Raw genomic sequence first — 17,093 nt, forward strand, 5'->3', positions numbered from 1 at the left:
TGGGGCTTAGTTATTTAAATCAACTTCCCATTGAAAAAAACTAAAAATCCTCGATAAAATATTGCTTTAAAAAACTCTTAAAAGAATCAAAAAAACTGACAGGACAGTAAAGAATTCCAGCCCCAAACTGAAGGCAAAACACATAATCAAGGACAAAGGATGAAAGTGACTTTGCTTCAAGAATGTTTTGCCTATTCTGGAAAGTATCCTAGAAATGAACTTTCATTTTGATGACCCCATTTGGGTTCAGATGGTTACACACATCAGAGAGGGGCTAACTGGAAGAAGAAAGAACAAGTTACTGGAATAGAAGATATGAAAGCTGGAACTGAATCTAACACCTACCTGTGTTAAGGAGACCCATTCCGTTACACTAGAATGAGGGTATGAACCCGGTGTGGGCAGGATAGGTTCCCAAACTTACTGGTTCCCGTCTTTCTTTCTTGCAATACAGCAACCCAACAGGAGAAGGGGGGGAGAGGGGTATTTTACTTCCACAAACTACAAGCAGAATTTGCTGTGCAACCTTGCTTTCCCATTCCTGCAATTCATAGGTAACAGCACTAATTTCCCAACATAGCACTAATTTCTCTAACTGAACACTTACAGAGGAGCAGTTTTTGCAGGTGTTGCAGTCCAAAAGCAATGTGAAAATTTAATCACAACTAATCTTGAAAATCTTTTAATTTTCCATTAAGTACAGTATTTTCAGTTTCATAAGTATAACTCTACAGAGCAATTTGTGTGTATATATATATATAATATATACAGTAATATAACTCTACACAGCAATTTGTGTATATATTTAACATATCCAATAATGAATGCTTAAAAGCACACATCCAAAATGCAATTTTACCATTTTTAACTTTTTTACATTGAACATTAGTGATTAAATTTGTGTATCATTATGCTATATTTTTACATGGCTCTAATTGCATCTTGGGCATAATTTCTAGTGAGGATGATGAATAAGGCATCACATGCAAGACACTGGATAAATGCTCTTGCACTCGTTATTTCATTTAATCTTCACAAAAATAAGAAAAGAACAAGAAAAATCTTTATCTTGAGTTTTACAAGTAAGGAAACTGAGGCTCAGGGAGGTTAAGTCAATCCTCCTGGATCACACAGATCATTAACAGCAGATCTGAGATTCAAAGACACAAAAAAGATACAAAGCCAGCAAACTGTTTTATTACTTTTTTGATAGAGAAGAGAAAGAGAAAAAAGGAGAGAGAAAGAGAGAGAGAGAGAGAGAAATGGAGAGACACAGAGAGAGAGAGAGATTGAGAGATTGAGAATCTTAATCAGGGAGCTCGACATAGGGCTCAATCCCACAACCCTGAGATCATGACCTGAACCAAAATCAGGAGTCAGATATTCAACTAACTGAGCCACTCAGGTGGCCCAACAAGGCCCAGGGCTCTTAATCCTTGTGCTATACACAGGCTTCCCTATGAAACTACATTTTAAAATTTATATGCTATAAATGTCATAGCATTTATTACACTAGATACTAATATTTAAACATGTGTCTTCCTCCTACCAATAAACTCTGCTATATCCACAGCATCCAGAATAACGCCTAGAAATACAGTAGGTACTAACCCTAACAAATGTTGAATGAATGGATGAACGAATGACTGAAGACAAACCCAGATTGTTTCGATCTTCATAAACAGATCTGAATCCATACATTTAACTAATCTGAATAGCATTATTCTAAAACAAAATATTTTGGCTTACCTTCTGAGAATGTAAGAATTGTATTTTGTATTTTTAAGTATTCTGAGATATCTAAAAGGTAACGGTTAGATTAAGTTGCTTCAAGGAAAGACGGTCTTTTTTGAGCTACCTTATCCCACACACTGCACCAAGGGTAATGCTCAATTTATAGTCAATATATCAAAAAGTCTAACAGAAGGAGAAGGGGTTTTATTTCCATTACAGAGTTGAAGAATCTATTTGATCCTTAATTAGTACATAACATGGATAAAACAGCATTAATTTTATTTGTGACATAGAAAATAATTTAAGCATATATTTATATAATATAAATTAAGAGTAAATTAATTTGGAAAAAGGAAAAATTAGTCAAAACACAAATAACCTTAACAAGTAAAAGGGGATTAATGAGCTAAAATCCATTTTTTTCTTTAAGACAAATTTTAAAAGTGCTTCGTATGTCAGATGGCATCGTTTAAAAATACATGGCAAGATAATAGTTGCTATTTTTAGATCATGTAAACCCCATACAACTCACTTCTAACATACCCCAAATGTGCTAACTAGACTTCTTATACAACATTTTTATTGAAAGCATATTATGTAATATGCTACGAGGTTTACCAGTTAGGAGCAGGAAAAGGGATAAATTCATCTCTCCTTAAAAATTATAATAATTAATTTGGTTAATTAAAGTCCAAATCAAACATCAAGGAATTTTTAGCACTTAAAACAATGACTATAGGAATCTATAGTGAGAGTGAAGGCAGGTCCATGGTTGCCTAGGGAAGAAGAGGAGCATAAGTGAACTTTCTGGTATGATGAAAATGCCCTGTATCTGGATATAGCGGTGGTTATACAGAAATAGTCGATCAAAACTCATTACTAAAAAAGGTGCATTTCAATGTATACAAATTATACTTCAATATTTTTTAAATGCCTAAAAGAAATATATCCTAAGAAACACAATAAAGTTCTAGCTATTTTATATAGATAAAAGAAAAAGTCGAACAATAGTGAATTTCAACGCTTCAGCAAAAATGTGATATTCATTCCTCTGGGAAGCACTGGGCAAATGTCTTTTAGGGTTTTTGGCATAACTGAAAATAATATTCACCAAATCATAAGGAAATTCTAAATATAAATATATTTTAAAACAAAACATTTACTTAACTATTTCCATTTTGCTTCAGCATTATCGTCTTACACAAATTTTGAAAATGATTTTTGGTCTATAATTTCATCATATTATTTGATTTTGAGTATTTAGTGTGTATCTTTGTTCTACCTTTCTGTAATCAACAATTTCATTTCTTGGGGCACCTGGGTGGCTCGTTGGCTGAGTGTCCAACTCTTGAGCGTATGACTCATGATTTCAGTTTAGGTCATAATCCCAGGGTCATGGAACCGAGCCCCGCTCAGCATGGACTCTGCTTATGATTCTCTCTCTCCCTCTTCCCCCTGCTTGTGTGCGCTCTCTAAAATTAAAAAAAGAAAAAAATTAAAGGTAATACCATCACCCAAAGTTCCATAATCAGAAGATGCATTTCCATGAGTTGACAATGCCCTTTGTAAGCCAATAAATGGCAAAGATGCATGGGAGAAAAAACAGGAAAAGGAGAGAAAAGAGACAAAAATAAAACAAGGAGAAAAAGGCAGCAGCCAAAAAAAAGAAAAAAAAAAAACAAAAGAACTAATGACTAAAGATGAGAAGGAGCAACAGGAGTAATGAGAAACAGTTCAAAGAGAAGTGGTAATAGAGAACAGACATAGCTAAAAGGGGAGAAAGAGGGAAATTTCAACAACAGGGCAACGGTAGGGAGATACTCAATACAGGAATACAACAGCCCTATATACCTCAACCATTATGGTAAAGGAGTTAACAAAACAGCAAAAACATGATGAATTTAGCCAACAATCAACCTAATTGCCTTCAAGAGGTTTTTCTTTTTAACTTAGAAAAACACAGGTTTTCCATACAATACAATACTATGTGACGGGTAACAGTATCTCCAGATCTGAAAAGTAACTTTGTGCTAAACCTTTTATTTTACTCACTTGTTAAAATTATGTTTTTCTGAAATGTGATAATCACCTACCTTCTAAAAAATGCACATAAAACATGCACAATTTTATTTATTCATGACAAAACACTGCGGTGCTTAATATTGCCAAACTCTGTAAAAAGTATATTAGGTCTATGATAAAGTCTTGCTACCATCTACAAACGGAGGAAAGTTTACAATTAACTTCAACCTCAAAGCACAAAAGCTTCAAGCACTAAACTCTAAGCACAAATATGGATGCTTCCTGAGAAACTTGCATCTCAGTTTTCTTAATGTTTTTCAGTTAAAGAAAAAAAACATCCACCTGAATGTGACTCCTGGATCTGTAGTTACAGACTAGGGATTACCAAACTTCAGTTATTCTTATATCATCTTCAAAATTTATACTATAGTTTCATATTAGTAAAACCTTCATTTACTTGTTTTGATAGACTTTAAATGATCTCATTTTATTATTTGGCTTCATCCTAACACCAAGTATTTGCTGTTATGTATATGTATATATAAAATATTTCATAGTAAAGATATAACTCTCCATACAAAAACGGTTCACCTGTGTACCATGCAAAATTATTTTTGCATATCACCAATAATGTGTACCACACTTAAAGAAATAATACTATAACAGACTATAGTTTAAGTATTTATGATTTACATAAGAAGAGGTCTCATTGAAAAGATCAAAACCCGTATTTACAACTATATTCTAACCAAAAAGGATTTTTGGAGTCAATATGATTAAATGATTATTGTTCATTTCCTAAAAAGTAGTTTTAACATTTCAAAATAAGCTATGTCATTAGAAGGATGGATATTTAATCCATTATAAGGGATTTTCTACTTCACACTTTTAAAGATTTCATTGTTTCCTTTTCCATTGAGGAACTATTTACATATAATAAGATTTACCATTTCAAGTGTAGCTAGGTAAATTTTAATAATTATACATAGTCAACTAACAACTACCAAAATCAAGATATAGCTCTATCACCCTAAGGCTTCCTTACACCCCTCTAGGGGTTAGTCACTAACCCCAGACCCAGGAAGCTACTTAAAGATTTATATTTTTAATGCTACTTGTCTCTGTAGTAGCACTGAATTCAAAAAAATCTTGGTCATATATGTTGTCTTCTAGCAAGAACAGCTAAATCTTAGGCTTTGGTGTAGAGTAAGGTAAAAAAACAGAGACAAATTCCCAAAATGAGGAGGAATTCTCCTCAAAACACCATCACTAAACAATGATTTAATAAAATTGAACCTGACAAGAAGGTCAACGTGGTACAAAATTTTCACGGTCTAGAAATAATGTTTGAGCGAATGCTGACAGTCCAAAGAGAGTGAAAATGACAGTGCAGGTGTCTGAGAGAAAGTTGCTTTCACTTGATTGACTAATCAGTTCTCAAATATGTAGCCATCGCTAGATATACATTCTTCATCCTTACTTTAACAGATAACCTGACATCTGACATTTTACCTATGTCCCCAACCATCTATGTCTGCATTTTCCAGCACAAAAATTCATGACAACCCTTAAGCCAATAAAAAAGATTAAACTGTTATTTTCACTGCTGAAAAAAAAACAGCAAAGCATCAACCTTCTGATGCTGAATTATTATACACAACTATAAAATAATAACTGAGCATTTACTGAAGCCCAAACACTACTTTAGATGCTTTATGTACATAACGCTTTAAATCCTTGTAACAACCCTACAGGACAGATAGTCACTAAATGCCTCTAGACTAGGGCTGGCATATAGCAGGTGTTCAATAAGTATTTGTTATGAGTAAATAATGATTCACATCTTTTTGCAGATAAGGAAACAGGACCCAAGGTTATGGAGCTGGCTCACAGTCACAGAACTAATATGTTGCACACTCAGAATTCAAACCCAGAAAATTACCTCCAGAGACACATTTTTTTTAACATTTTATTTATTTTTGAGAGACAGAGAGAGACAGAACATGAGCAAGAGAGGGACAGAGAGAGGAGACACAGAATCCAAAGAAGGCTCCAGGCTCTGAGCTGGCAGTATAGAGCCCGACACAGAGTTTGAACTCACAAGCCGTGAGATCATGACCTGAGCAGATGTCGGATGCTCAACCAACTGAGCCACCCAGGCACCCCCAGAGCTCACATTTTTAATGCATCACTATACTGCACCTTTAATGTAAATTCTACCTCTTCTCTAAAGATATAATCTATTATTGTGGTATGTAAGCAGTAGAAAGGTTCTTAAAAATACACGGAAAAGGTAAATCCTTACTTTTTTATTTAACTGGTTTTTAACGTATAGAGTGTGTCATCATATCTTGCCACTAACCTGTGTGTTACTTAATTTCTGAGCTTCAATTTCTTGTCTAAATGTGAGGGATAATAATGGTTATCACGTTGCAGAGTTAAATGAGTAAATGCACATAAGGTGATAAGAATGCCTGATACATAGTGCTATGGTTAGCTAAAATCATTACTTAAATGTTCACTTAAAATGTCTTATTCTTACTAGTTACATCATAGAAAAGAATAATTCATAATAGAGTCTCCATGAGATACCTAAGTTTAACATCTTGCATCTTACATGACACCCAGATGACAGCTAAACAGTTAACCACAGTGACAAAAATCACAATGTTCATTACAAGTTATACCCTTCTGTTTTTTACTTACAACACCCCCAGATTTTTCACAAAATTTCTCTTAGTACCAAAGTACCTTTCCTATAATCAAGATCACTTCACTTTGCAATTCAAAGACTTATTTCAAGAATTGTCCTTAGCTCTCTTCTTTTTGACTGTGGTAATTTTCCGACTACATCACAGCTACCCTTTCTACCTTCTTTTTCAAGGTGCTAAAATGTATTACATAACTAGACTAACATTAATCTATATATAACCACTTGTAATCAAAAGAAAACCTCAGAATGCCCACATAAGTACTAAGTGGCATTTTACACCCTTCCAATATTAATAATAAGAGCCTCCCCTGCATACTCTCACCTCCAATTACATGGATTTTCTTTAAGATTATGGAACATGTTGTAACAGCAGCATATAATTTTCCAACACAATAATTCTTTTCCAGTTGAAAGGTATCCTGTAATATTATCAACATCAATGTGAAAAGACCCCAATTTTCAATTTGACAAAGCTTTTGGGGGGAAGCTTTATCTTTAGTAAACAGCAATTTTCATATGCATAACTGCAAAAACTATGGGAATATAATCATTCTTGGCTTTACACCATTTCAAAGCAATGATTATTCAACTTATATTAGTAGCAAAGTAAAACATATTTTTAAAATTGGTTCATAAGGAGAAAACAAGGCAATACACTTTTATTAATTAGAAAAGTCCCTATTAATAAAATGTTGTTGAGAAGAACTGATTCAATTACATTCATTTTAGGCAACAGACTTAAATTATATTAAATTATTAGGCAACAGACTTAATATGGGAAATAAATGTTTTCCAGGCTAAATCCTCACTTTACATTTATATGTATCTATTTATACTTCTTAAAGGATTCTAATATGTCAGTAAGAATTTTTTTCAGATTCAGGACCTTGAATAAGCACTATCTACAAAAATTAAAATAAGAAAACAGTATTTACTAAATCAACATGCACTATAAACTTACCAGCCTACTATTTAGCAATATTTTATCCCAACAACTAATTATGTAGGAGTGTTAACATCGAAATCTTCTGAACTTCGAAAAGTACACGTAATAAGTGTGCCTTTTTACAAAATTAGATTCAGAATGGTATTTGTCAAATATAATTCTATTCTCCCAACTGTTCTGTGACATTGTTGAAAAACGGAGACTGAGGGAAAAGGTAGTTCAAGTTGGAAAGAATATAAACTTTAAAAGTCTGTTTTTGAAAAAAAATTATAAACATGATAAATAGCAATGGTTTCCTTTCATAATTTTCTTTTTCTCAACTCTATTAGAAACTCAACTTATATAAAAAGAATGAGGATAACTTTCACTCTATAAATTATCTAGATCCCTTCAAAATTAAGAGAGTTGTCTGACCTGTATAATACTTCATTAACTGTACATGAATGAGGTGTTCCATGGATATCTAGAACACTGAAAATTATGCCTTTAAACAACTGTAAATCCTTTTGGATGACAATTAGGAAAGGTCTGATAAATGGGAGAGTCCAGAGGCAGAGAAGATGTGATCAAGCCTAGATTTTACGCCATATTAATTGTGTGCTTCAGACAAACCACTTAACTGTAACTAAGTCTTGATATTTCTCAACTGCAAACACAGAGATAATATTATCTACCAGACAGGACCGCTGAGAAGGTAAAAACAGGTAAGATGTGAAAGCATTTGTAAACTGTGAAGTATAATCTATAAAGGACAATACACATGCTACCAATTATATACTTATTATATAATATACAAACTTCCTTGTCTTCTTGAACAGAACACATAAACATAATTGAACCCACAGCCACAATTACAAGTTATTGTGCTAAGCTGTAATTCAGGGACCGAAGTCACCATGACCCATGCTAAAGGAGGCCAAGATGCTAGGCTGACTGTTTTGGTGCTTCTTATAGCTTCGGATGCCTTTTGTACAGTTAGTTGTTGGCTGAGACTTTCGCTGCTAACAACCTACCTAGCTACCTATGGGGAGCTTTCCCAGAATAATGCCAGTTAAAAATCTTCTCTCCTATAATTTGCTGCTCCACTTCCTTTCTCACCTTCTCTCAACAGACAACTCTGTCTTCTTTGCAAAGAAAAAAGAAGCCACCAAAGAAGAGCTCATTGACTTCCAGCAGCCAAACAGACAAAGGAACCTGCTCTCTTTTCCACCTTCTCATCCTTCAGTCCTGTACCAATGGAGACAGGTCCCTCCCTTCTCTTACCTAAAGCTAATCCTTCTACCTATGCTTCAGAAATCCCCTTCTGCTTTCTGTCAATTATGATCTCTCTCCCGTAATTTCAATATCAAGCCTTTTCTTGCCTACTCCCATAAAATTTAAACATGCTCAAGTCTCTCCAGTCTTCTAACAGAATACACAGAACAAACATTTTGTCACGCTCCAGCTATCCTCTTTCTTACCTGCCAGCTCTACCTCTCCCAACCTAGAGAAATAACACTAAATGCACTTCTACTCAGGGGAGGTACGCACGTGGAAGGCAGACATGGTGGGATTAGGGGAGACAGGGATTAAAACTAAGATAGTTTTGAAATGATGAGTTATGAGTTAATAGGCTGAGGTAGGGAAAGAGGCACAGTGGATCAGGGAGAGAGAGCAGCAAATGCAAAGGCACACAGCTGAGGAAGAGTGGTCTGGCTCCTACAGGAAAATGAAAATAGTTCAGGGTTTCCACGAATGACAAATTTATACATACATTTATCCTTATTCCCTCCCAAAACTCCATTAAAATACCAGTAAAAAAACAGTAATTTTTTTAAAGGCAAAAGCATAAGTGCATAAGAACAAATGCAGTAGGAAAGAAGAGAAAAAGCAGGTGAGACACCAAAATCTGAGAAGACAGAAAACTGATCAGCACATGGTAACCAATTCCATCTACCCGAGAAAACTGAAACCTAAGCCTAGAGCAAGAAACAGCAGAGAGGTGAGCTCATTCATGCAAAGGACAGACAACCTGAAGAACTAAAGGCATTAAGTACTTTTGAGAGTGGGGTTGAGGAGCAGGACTAACAAAAGGGAGACTGGCTGAGACTTTAGAAGATATAATCAGACCTCCAGCTCTCCTCCTCTAAAAAGCCAGGTATCTTTTCTCTCCTACCACAGCAGAAAACCTGAGGTTTACTGTATGAAGACAGATCAAAGAAGGTTCTGGATTTGGAAATATCAGAATATTGAGGGGTAGGATGCAATGTTACACTGAAAACAAAAACAGAAAAACAAAACAAAAAAAGTTGACCGATGGAGAAATATGAGCCCATGTTCCTACCTTCCCAGGTAGGAGATCTGAGAAATTCCCCCCCCCGAAATTGATTCAGCTAGTGTACATGTGGAGTCATCTAATAAAATAATTGACTCTACTTTATGAAAGCCCCCCAGTTATGCATAGGAACCTCCAAATATGCTTGGAACATGTCACTATGTTTTTAAAATTTTTATCACTTTATTTGTATTTTATTTGTTTTTCAGCATTAAGTGTACTCTTTAATCTCCATCCTCTATTTCTCCCACCTCTCCACCCACCTCCCCTCTGGTAACCATCAGTTTGTTCTCTAAAGTTAGAAGTCTGTTTCTTGGTTTATCTTTTTCCTTTACTCATTTGTTTTGTTTCTTAAAATGCACAAATGAGTGAGATCGTATAGGACTGGACTTTCTCTGACTTATTTTGCTTAGCATTATACTCTCTAGCTCCATCCATGTTGTTGTAAATGGCAAGATTTCACTCCTTTCATGGCTGAATGATATGCCATTGTGTATATATACCACATTGTCTTCATCCATTCATCTATCAACAAACATTGGGCTGCTTCCATAGTTTAGCTATTTTAAATAATCCTGCAATAAACATAGGGTGCATATATTCCTTTGAATTATTGTTTCTGTATTCTTTGGGTAAATGCCCAGTAGTGTGACTATTGGATCAGAGTAGATCTATTTTTAATTTTTTGAGGAACCCGTCTACTGTTTTCCACAGTAGATAGACCAGTTTGCACTCCCATCAACAGTGCAGGAGGGTTCCTTTTTCTTCACATCCTTACCAAAACCTGTTGTTTCTTATGGTTTTTATTTTAGCCATAGTGCTAAGTGTGAGGTTATATCTCACTGCAGTTTTGATTTGCATTTCCCTGATGATGAGTGATGGTGAACATCTTTTCATGTGTCTGTTGGCCATCTGGATGTCTTCTTTTTTAAAAAAAATTTTTTTTTAATGTTTATTTTTCTTTAGAGAGAGATACAGAGCATGAATGGAGGAAGGACAGAGAGAGACAGAGACACAGAATCCGCAACAGGCTCCAGGCTCCGAGCTGTCAGCACTGAGCCACACACAGGGCTTGAACTCACGAACCATGAGATCATGACCTGAGCTGAAGTTGGACGCTTAATCAACTGAGCCACCCAGGCGCCCCATCTGGATGTCTTCTTTAGAGAAATGTCTGTTCATGTTTTCTGCCCATTTTTTAATTGGATTTTTTTTTTTTTAAATATTGAGTTGCATCAATTCTTTACATATTTTGGATACTAACCCTTTATCAGATATATCATTTGCAAATATCTTCTCCCATCAGTAGGTTGCCTTTGAGTTTTGCTGATTATTTCCTTCACTGTGCAGAAGCTTTTTTATTTTGATGTAGTTCTAATAGTTTATTTTTGCTTTTATTTCCCTTGCCTTAGGAAGTATACCTAGAAAACTGCTGCTATGGTTAATGTCCAGAGTAATTACTGCTAGTGTTCTCTTCATAGATCTTTATGGTTTCAGGTTTCACATTTAAGTCTTTAATCTATCTTGAGTTTATTTTTGTGTGTGGTGAAAGAACGTGGTTCAGTTTCATTTTTTGCATATGGCTGTCCAGTTTTCCCAGCACCATTTGTTGGGGAGACTGTCTTTTTTCTAATTGTATATTCATTCCTCCTTCATTGAAGATTGACTATATAAATTGTAGATTTATGTCTGGGTTTTCAGTTCTATTCATTGATCTGTATCTATTTTTATGCCAGTACCATATACTGTTTTAATTACTACTGCTTTGTAATATAATTTGAAATCTGGAATTGTGACACTTCCAGTTTTGTTTTTCTTTTTCAACTTTACTTTGGCTATTTGAGGTCTTTTGTGGTTCCACACAAATGTTTGTTTTAGTTCTGAGAAAAAATACTGTTAGTATTTTGATAGGGACTACATTAAATGTGTAGATTGCTTTGGGTAGTATATGCATTTTAACAATATTTATTCTTCCAACCCATCAACATGGAATGTGTTTCCTTATCTTTGCATTGTCTTAAATTTCTTCATCATAAAAGCCCTCTGCAAAGTAGATCTAGAGAGAACATACCCCAATATAATAAAGGCCTTATATGAAAAGCCCACAACCAACATCATACTTAATGGTGAAAAACTGAGAGCTTTCCTCCCAAGGCCAGGAACAAAAGATGTCCACTCTCACCACTTTTATTCAATATACTACTGGAAGTCCTAGCCACAGCAATTAGATAACACAAGAGACAAAAGGCATCCAAACTGGTAAGGAAGAAGTAAAACTCTCACTATTTGCAGACGACATGATACTATAGATAGAAAACCCTAAAGACTCCACCAAAAAACTACTAGAATTGATAAATGAATTAAGTAAAGTGACAGGATACAAAACCAATGTATCGAAATCTACTGCATTCCTATGTACTAATAATGAAGCAGTGGAAAGTGGAACATTTCACTGTTAAAGATGAACAGATGACCAATGATCACCAAATATAGGTAAAGGAGGCTCTATAACAAAAGGAAGAGAAAAAACAAAAAGAACTCAAAGAAGGGCTCCTGGGTAGTTCAGTTAGTTTAGGGTCTGACTCTTGATCTCAGCTCAGGTCTTGATCTCAGGGTAGTGACTTCAAGCCCCATTTTGGGCTCTGCATTTTGTATTAAGCCTACTTAAAACAAACAAACAAACAAAAGCAAAAAAAAAAAAAAAAACACTTGAAGAAAAAGAAAAAACTTAAAAAAACATTATTAACCTTAAAGTTACTTTATTCCTAAAACAATATCAGGAAGTCACACACACACCAAAAAGGAAATTCAGAAAATAGGCAGAGTTGTTAGAAATTTAAAAATACAGGGGCACCTGGGTGGCTCAGTCGGTTAAACATCTGACTTCGGCTCAGGTCATGATGTCACAGTCCATGGGTTTGAGCCCCGCGTCAGGCTCTGTGCTGACAGCTCAGAACCTGGAGCCTGCTTTGGATTCTGTGCCTCCCTCTCTCGCTGCCCCTCCCCTGCTTGCTCTCTGTCTCTCAAAATAAAGACATAAAAAATTTTTTTAAAAAAAGAAATTTAAAAATACAAAATTAAAGTCATCAACAGAGGAATTAAAATATAAATGATTACACTCATACGCCTCATTCACTGAATAAAATTTGATTACCTACTACTTTCCAGACATAGTTTAGTAACAGGCAAATTAGGAAAATACCATGTCTCAGAAGACAAATGAAGAAAATATATCAAAGAAGAAAATGTGATAAACTGTCAAATGCTGCTGTTACGCAAGTTGACAATTTAAATTTATCACTTAACGAAGTGGTATGTGCCTGGAAGAAGCGGTCCCATCTTTGGAATGCCCAGCCATAGTGTCTTACCCCTTTCCAAGTCTTCTTCCATAGCTTACCAACAGTACCTAGTAGATCTACCTCTTCATTCCAAAGCAATCTACCCATACTTACCAGCTTTGTTCAGATTTCTTCAGCTCTATTTGGCTTAGGAAGAAACCAAGTTAGGAGAAGATATTTTGCTTTTTTTTTTTATTTTTTTTTTTAACTGAGCTTAGTCTAGAAAGTCCTCTCCTCCAAACTCCATCTCTCCACAAGGAGCCAATACAGCAAAGATTATTTGGAGACAGTTGGGCCAATCATTTTTCCCTTTGTCTTTTTTTTTTTCTTTGCTCACTTTAACCCTCCTTCTCCAGGCCTTCAGTTCCTCACATTTGCAGGTACCGTAACACAGTACAGGGGGCCCACACACACCTGTGCACCAGAATCACTGGTCCAGCTGGTTAAAGTTGTAGGCATCAGGGGATCAAAAGGCACAAAGAAACTTTTTAGCACTATGTAAATGTTCCATATTTTAACTGTGGTGATAATTTACACAGTTGGCTACAACTACAAAAAAACTTCAAAATAAATTTATAATTTAAATATTGACATTTCAAAAAAAAATGAAAAAGGCAGATGTTAATTATGCCAGGACAATACCATAACTACTCTGGGAAAAGAAGGCTAAATGGCCATCTTACTAATAAAACAAAATGAAGACTAAGTATTAACCACTGTTTATAGCAAAATGGATATTGTGAAATAATAGAAAAAAATATCCACATCTCTGCCTCCAGTTTCTGGTACAGAATTCCTAAATCCCTATAAATCTTCCAGTGACTGGAGTCTTTTTTCTAATGGGTGACTATCGGTGGACTCCTGGATAGGGGCTGAGCATCAGAAAGCCTAAGCCATAATTAGGAGCTTGGAACTTTCAGGCCTACCCCTCATTCTCCAAAGAAGGGAGAGAAACTAGAAATGGAGTTAATAATCAATCATACCAACATGATGAAGCCTACACAAAATCCCCAATAGTACAGGTTCAGAAAGTATCTGAATTGGTAAACACATACATCTACATGCTAGAAGGGTGGCTATACCCCAACTTCACTGGGACAGAAGCTCCTGTACTCTGCATTTCTTCATCTGGATGTTCGTCTGTATTCTTTATCATATCCTTTATTATATAATAAACTGGTAAACATGATTATTTCCCTGAGTTCTGTGAGCCATTCTAGCAAATTATCAAACTCAAGGAAGGGGTCAGGGAATCCTAATCTACAGCTGGTCAGTCAGAAGTATAAGTGACAACCTGCGACTTACGACTGGCATCTCAAGTGGGGGCAATGTTGTGGGAGTAAGCCCTTAACTTTGTGGGATCTGATGCTGTCTGCAGGTAATGTCAGAATTGACGTGAATTACAGGACATCCAACTGGTGTTGCAGAAAATTGCTTGATGTGTTGAAAATCCACACATCTGGTGATGGAAGAATAATGTATGAGTAAAGGAAAAACACAGGAGGACTGTGTTTTTTCCCATTACATATATCATTGACAATCTTGATAAGAGCAGTTTCAGTGTTGTTGTGGGAGCAAAGCCTCACTGGAGTAGGTTTAAGAGAGTTAAGAAGAGAAAAATTGGAGAAAGGAAATAGAGATAACATCTTTAAAATTTTTTTTTTGCTACAAAGAATACAGAGGATTACCTGGGGGGCTCAGCTGGTTAAACATCCAACTCTTGATTTCAGCTCAGGTCATGATCTCATGGGGTTTGTGAGACAGAGCCCCGCATCAGGCTCTGTGCTGACAGTGCGGACCCTGTTTGGGATTCTCTCTCCCTCTTCCTCTGCCCCTCCCTCACCTCAAAATTAAAAAAAAATAAACATCTTTTTTTAAAAAGAACAACACAGATTTGGGGCAATAAGTGGCAGAAATGGGTTGAGAGAAAGGGTAGGCTTTTTATTTTTTCAAAGATGGGAGAAATAATGGTACACTTTAATGCAGATAGGAATAATCCAGAAGAAGCCAGATATCCTACAAACTCATAGTTGTGTTGTTGTTGTTGTTGTTGTTGTTGTTTTAAATACGGAGCTGAGGACTCAAAGAAACCCAATGAATCCAAATTCAAAATGAAAAGGTCCTCTCCAGAAGGGAAGAAACCCATTACTGGTTTTATCTTTGGCACAACAGCAGGAGCAGAAAGCCACCACAGACATAGGTAAGGAGAAAACAAACTTGGGGCGCCTGGTGGCTCAGTCCATTAAGCATCCAACTCTTGGTTTCAGCTCAGGTCATGATCTCACGGTTCATGACTTCAAGCCCCACATGGAACTCTATGCTGACCGTGTGGAGCCTGCTTGGGATTTCTCTCTCCCTCTCTGTCTCCTGCTCCCCAACTCATCTTGTCTCTCTCTGTCTCTCTCAAAATAAATAAATAAACTTGAAAGAAAAGAAGAAGAAAACAAACTTTTAATCATTTTTCAGGGTCAGCTCCAGACTGTCATGACCTAGGGACACCAATCGTACAGAGACTGTACCTGCCCACCAATTCTATCCCACAGGCCTTTACCAAGTATTCACAAGAAAGAAGAGAGATAGGGCAGGAAAGCCAAGAGTCATCTATGAGGCACTGGCACAAGTGGCCTACTAAAGTTGGAGGACAGGACTGGAGAACTGAGAGGAAACCCTCCAAACTGCGAGATCATGACTTGAGCTGAAGTCAGATGCTTAACCAACTGAGCCACCCAGGTGCCCCAAAAATATACTTGATTTTTAAAAAAGACACTTCAGAAAAGATAATTATACAAATGGCTAACAGTAACACTTAAAAATGCTTAAAATCATTAGTCATCAGAGAAATACAAAATAAAACCACAATGAGAGATCACTATAAACACAGAATTGGGTGGTGGTTCTCAATGGGACAGGGAGTTTGGCCATTTTGACTCTCAGGAGGCATTTTGGTTGTTACTGGCATCTAGAATGCTACTGAACATCCTACACTGCACAGGACCAGCCCCACATAACATAGAATTATCCAGCCCTAAATGTCAATGGTGGCAAAAAATTGAGAATCCCTCAATAGATGAAATGAAAGAAACAAATAGCATCAAATGTTGGTGAAGATCTAGAGCAACTGGAACTTTCTGGTAGGATAAGAGAGGGTATACAAAATGATTCATTCATTTTGGTGTTTGACAAATGCTACCATATGAAGAGCAAATGGCTTCTCATTGCTAAATTAAAGGTCAACATGGCCTAAAAGGCCTGCATGATCTAGACCCAATCTACTTTTCCAGCCTCAACTCTCACTTAAATGAGGGACGATGATTCAGTATTAGGAAAAAAATTTCAATCAAGTCTCCTTGACTTTAATGAAAGAAATCTTAAGATTCTGAGACAAAAGAAATTTTAATATCATTCAGTTAACTTACTACCTAAAGAAGGGATAGTAATACATTCCTAACAGTAAAACAGCTACTGTTTCTCACAATAAACACTAACAGTTTTTGCAAAATTTCACAGATCTATCTGACAAAAACTAAAGAAACAACTAATGCTACATAAGTAATGATACTCTATCCCTTTTGTAAACTGAATTAAATGGAGACCATTATAGAGTTACTGACATTGGCTAAGGAACTTCACAATATAGGTTGAAAAAAATTAAAATAACAGTTCACAAAGATACTATATACTTATAAAGACCACAACTCATTTCACAAAAGAATGGAGCTGTGTGAAAAACAGTGTATAAACGGCCTAAATGGGCGCCATTCAATAAAAACACAATACAAACTATAAATGCAAGCCACATATGCAGTATTAAAGCAAAACACAGATTAAATTATTTTTATATTTTATTCTATATGTAAATATATGCACGTATATTATGTAAAATATACAAAATAACCAATATACCAAAAATATTATCACCTCAATATGTAATCAACATAAAGTTTAGATTATTTTATATTCATTTTTTGTACTAAGTCTTCACAATCCACTGTGTATTTTACATTTATAGTAAATTTCATTTTGGAC

At 35.6% G+C, this 17,093-nt stretch overlaps 1 protein-coding gene across 1 annotated transcript in view; it reads right to left on the reverse strand.

Moving 5' to 3' along the window:
• The window catches only part of DNAJC24 (DnaJ heat shock protein family (Hsp40) member C24), a 55,705-nt gene that overhangs the window by 37,203 nt on the left and 1,409 nt on the right, over window positions 1-17,093 (reverse strand). The window lies entirely within an intron of this gene.

This window comes from Crocuta crocuta, unplaced genomic scaffold, assembly GCF_008692635.1.
Source record: "Crocuta crocuta isolate KB4526 unplaced genomic scaffold, BGI_CrCroc_1.0 scaffold382, whole genome shotgun sequence".
NCBI classification, from domain to species: domain Eukaryota; kingdom Metazoa; phylum Chordata; class Mammalia; order Carnivora; family Hyaenidae; genus Crocuta; species Crocuta crocuta.